A 5,000-nucleotide genomic window follows, 5' to 3' on the forward strand; every position below is an offset into this window, starting at 1 on the left:
CGGGGGCTCGGTCCCGTCCCGTTCGGTGAAAGCTTTGCCCGCTCTGGTGCGTCCCCGTGGGTTCCTTTGTCGGTTTTGCGGCCTTGGCGGCGGGCCTTCCGTGTCGGCCCGTCGTGGGCCCGCTGCGCGTCCGTGCGCGGTGCTTCGGATCGGTAGGCCCGTCGTCTGGGTCCCTTACGAAGCTTTGCGCGACCGCTCCTTTGTCGCCGGTCCCCTGTTAGGGCTGACCGAGCCCTCCGTTCGCCCCCTGGCCCGTCGCATGGGCCCCCGGCGCCTCCGCGGCGCCCCACCGAAAACTGTCACGACGCGCATCCAGCGCCGACGAGGTCGCAGGTTACGTGCGGCAGCCGGGGGGCTAGGCCGAGCGGCGGCGGGCCCGCCCACGGACGGGCGCGGGGAGGAGCGCAGCCGGCACGCGGCGCGGAGCGGCGGCGGCATGCCGCCGGGCGGCCGTCGGCTCAACCGTGCCCGAGTCCCGCGGGCACCGCGTCGCCCGGCCGGCGCGAGCGGCGGCGGGCCCGCCCGCGGACGGGCGCGGGGAGGAGCGCAGCCGGCACGCGGCGCGGAGCGGCGGCGGCATGCCGCCGGGCGGCCGACGGCTCAACCATGCCCGAGTCCCGCGGGCACCGCGTCGCCCGGCCGGCGCGAGCGGCGGCGGGCCCGCCCGCGGACGGGCGCGGGGAGGAGCGCAGCCGGCACGCGGCGCGGAGCGGCGGCGGCATGCCGCCGGGCGGCCGACGGCTCAACCATGCCCGAGTCCCGCGGGCACCGCGTCGCCCGGCCGGCGCGAGCGCACGAGGGCGGGAGGCAACCGGGCGGCGCCTGCGGAACCGGATGCGACGGCCGGCGCGGCACGGCCCCGACGGGTCCGCACCGAAGACCAGCGCGGTGCGGATCGACCGCTGATGAGGTCAGAGGTTACGTGCGGCAGCCGGCCGGCTGGCCCGAGCGGCGGCCGGCACGCGACGGGGATCGAGCGGCCCCGACGGCTTGCAGCCGGGCGGCCGACGGCTAGGCCGTACCGGAGTCCCGCGGTCGTTCGGGCGAAGGGGCGCATGCTGCGGGAAAGGCCTGCGGCGGCGAACCGTCCGCCCGGCCGGCCAAGCCTTCCGCGGCGGCGCGCACGTGGCGGCGCGGCCGAGATGACCGAGCGAAGCCCCGGCGATGGGCGGCGCGCACGTGTCCGTGCGGCCGAGATGACCGAGCGAAGCCCGGGCGGCGCCCGCCGTGCGCCCTGCCGGATCGCGCCTTCCGCCGGCGCGCAACGCCGGTCCCGCGTTCCGGCCGCGGGAGAGGCCTGCGTCGGCGAACCGTCCGCCCCGCCGGCCGAACCTTCCGCGGCTGCGCGCACGTGTCCGTGCGGCCGAGATGACCGAGCGAAGCCCCGGCGACGGGCGGCGCCCGCCGTGCGCCCCGGCGGATTGCGCGGCCCGCCGGCGCGCAACGCCGGGCCCACGTTCCGGCTGCGGGAAAGGCCTGCGGCGGCGAACCGTCCGCCCCGCCGGCCGAACCTTGCGCGGCGGCGCTTACGTGTCCGTGCGGCAGAGATGACCGAGCAAGCTCCGGCGATGGGCGGCGCCCTCCGTGCGCCCCGCCGGATCGCGCTGGCCGGCGGCGCGCAACGCCGGACCCCCGATCCGCGTGCGAGCGGCGAGCGTCCGGGCGGGCCCCTTTCGCAACTTCCCTCGGTACTCTAAACACCCCTTGCCTCTCGGTCTTCCCCCCGACCCTCTCGGTATTTGCTCGGATATGTGCATGCATCGTCCCTCGTCGCCTTCGGTTATCCTCCCCGGGGTGGGCTTTGCGCCGACGCGCCAACGGGGTGGTAGGGGGGCTGCAGCCGCGGCCGCCGCGTTTCGCCATCCGCGCGTGCGCCGCCGGATCCGAATGGAGGTCGCGGGCGACTCGTCGATGCTTGTACTAGGGGCGCATGCCGGCAGCCCCCCGCGGGGTGCGGGACCCCCGATCGGCGTGCGAGGGACGGGCGTCCGGGCGGGCCCCGTTTCCAACTTCCCTCGGAACATTAAAACCCCCCGACCCCCTCGGTCTTCGCTCCGGCCCTATCGCTATTGCTCGGATATGTGCATCCACCGTCCCTCGTTGCCTTCGGTTATCTACCCCAGGGTGGGCCTTGCGCCGATGCCCCGATGGGGTGGCAGGGGTGGGGCTGCCGCGGCCGGCGCGTTTCGGCATCCGCGCTTGGGGGCTCGGACCCGAGTGGAGGTCGCGGGCGGCTCGTCGATGCCTGCACCGGGAGCGCATGCCGGCAGCCCCCCGCGGGGCGCCGGACCCCCGATCGGCGTGCGATGGACGGGGGGAGGGGCGGGCCCGGTTTGCAAATTCCCTCGGTACTTTAAAATCTCACGGCCCTGTCGGTGCTCCCTCCGGCCCTATCGCCACTGCTCGGATATGTGCATCCACCGTCCCTCGTTGCCTTCGGTTATCTACCCCGCGGTGGGCTTTGCGCCGATGCCCCGATGGGGTGGCAAGGGGGCACGCTCTAGGCCGTGCCACGGGGCGCGGGCGCCGGCGCCGTACGTCCCTCGCGGCGGCCGTGAGCGGCACCTCGGCTTGCTCGGTCTGTCCTCCCGGGACGCGCGACCCATGCGACCGGGACGCGCATCCCGTGCGACCGGGACGCGTGTCCGGGCCGTTCCCGTTTGCAACGCTCCTCGGTACTTTGGAACGCTTGGGGTGGGCTTTGGGCGGATGCCCCGCCGGGGTGGTAGGGAGGGGGGGCGGCTGCTGCCGCGGCGGGACTTCCGCTCCACTCCGCACAAGTCCGTCGCCTCGCGGCGGGCGCGCCCGGCACCGTTCGTCCCCGAGGGAGCCGGCACGCGCCCGCCGAGGCCCCGGCGCATGGGCGCCGCCGCCGGCCGTCCGCGCGGCGGCCATGCGCCGGCTTCCTCCGTCGGCCCTCCCGGGATGCGCGACCCGTGCGACCGGGACGCGCATCCCGTGAGACCGGGACGCGTGTCCGGGCCGTTCCCGTTTGCAACGCTCCTCGGTACTTTGGAACGCTTGGGGTGGGCCTTGGGCGGATGCCCCGCCGGGGTGGTAGGGAGGGGGGGCTGCTGCTGCCGCGGCGGGACTTCCGCTCCACTCCGCACAAGTCCGTCGCCTCGCGGCGGGCGCGCCCGGCACCGTTCGTCCCCGAGGGAGCCGGCACGCGCCCGCCGAGGCCCCGGCGCATGGGCGCCGCCGCCGGCCGTCCGCGCGGCGGCCGTGCGCCGGCTTCCTCCGTCGGCCCTCCCGGGATGCGCGACCCGTGCGACCGGGACGCGCATCCCGTGAGACCGGGACGCGTGTCCGGGCCGTTCCCGTTTGCAACGCTCCTCGGTACTTTGGAACGCTTGGGGTGGGCCTTGGGCGGATGCCCCGCCGGGGTGGTAGGGAGGGGGGGCTGCTGCTGCCGCGGCGGGACTTCCGCTCCACTCCGCACAAGTCCGTCGCCTCGCGGCGGGCGGGCCCGGCACCGTTCGTCCCCGAGGGAGCCGGCCCGCGCCCGCCGAGGCCCCGGCGCATGGGCGCCCCCGCCGGCCGTCCGCGCGGCGGCCGTGCGCCGGCTTCCTCCGTCGGCCCTCCCGGGACGCGCGACCCGTGCGACCGGGACGCGCATCCCGTGCGACCGGGACGCGTGTCCGGGCGGTTCCCGTTTGCAACGCTCCTCGGTACTTTGGAACGCTTGGGGTGGGCTTTGGGCGGATGCCCCGTCGGGGTGGTAGGGAGGGGGGGCTGGCGCCGCCGCGGCGGGCCTTCCGCCCCCCTCCGCACAAGTCCGTTGCCTCGCGGCGGTCGTGCCCGGCACCGTTCGTCCCCGACGGAGCCGTCGCGCGCCCGACGACTTTCCGGCGCACGGGCGCCGCCGCCGGCCGTCCGTGCGCGGCGGCCGTGCGCCACTTCGGCTTCGTCCGTCGGCCCTCCCGGGACGCGCGACCCGTGCGACCGGGACGCGCATCCCGTGCGACCGGGTCGCGTGTCCGGGCCGTTCCCGTTTGCAACGCTCCTCGGTACTTTGGAACGCTTGGGGTGGGCTTTGGGCGGATGCCCCGCCGGGGTGGTAGGGAGGGGGGGTCTGCTGCCGCCGCGGCGGGCCTTCCGCTCCACTCCGCACAGGACCGTTGCCTCGCGGCGGACTTGCCCGGCACATTTCGTCCCCGACGGAGCCGGCACGCGCCTGCCGACTTCCCGGCGCACGGGCGCTGCCTTCGGCCGTCCGTGCCCGGCGGCCGTGCGCCACTTCGGCTCCCTCCATCGGCCCTCCCGGGAAGCGCGTCCCGGACGTTCCGGATGCGCACCCCGTGCGACCGGGACTCGCGTCCGGGCCGTTTCCGTGTGCAATGCTCCTCGATTCGCTGGAGCCCTTGGGGTGGGCCTTCGGAGGATGCCCCGCTGGGGAGGTAAGGGGGTGTGTCCTGCCTGGGCGGGCCTTCCGCCCGAGCCCGTCGCCCAGCGCGGATGGTCGCGCCGCGCGGGCGGGCGCGCCGCGCGTGCACGGGGCCGTTGGCCGGTGACGCGCAAGGACGGGCGCGCTGGGCCGATCGGCCGCTCGGGCGCGCGCTTCGTCGTGCTCCCGCGCCTTGGCGCGCGCGCGGCCGCGGCGTGGTCGCTCGGTTCTGCGCATTTGGCCCGCGCGGATGGGCGCGTCGCGCGGGCGGCCGGGCCGCGCGGGCGGGCGGGCCGTTGCCCGGGTTCGTGCAAGGACGGGCGCGCTAGGCCGATCGGCCTCTCGGACGCGCGCGCCGTCCCGCTGTCGCGCCTGGGCGCTCGCGCGTCCGCGGCGTGGTCGCTCGGTTCTGCGCAGGGCCGGGCGCCCCCGGCCGAGCGGCGCGCGGGCGCTCGCGCGCGGCGGGGGCGCTCGGGCCGTCGCGCGGCCGTCGCGCCAGGGCCCTGGCCCGGGCGGGCGCGCTCATGTTCGTTCTTTCTGGTGCGCGCGCGGCACGGCGCCCGGGCCCTTGCTCCGCCGAGCGTTCGGGCGCGGGCGCGCGCGCGGGGCCTGC

The sequence above is a fragment of the Phoenix dactylifera genome, chromosome 10, assembly GCF_051530095.1.
Source record: "Phoenix dactylifera cultivar Ajwa chromosome 10, Ajwa_hap1_PhDact_Kaust_v1.1, whole genome shotgun sequence".
Classification (NCBI taxonomy): domain Eukaryota; kingdom Viridiplantae; phylum Streptophyta; class Magnoliopsida; order Arecales; family Arecaceae; genus Phoenix; species Phoenix dactylifera.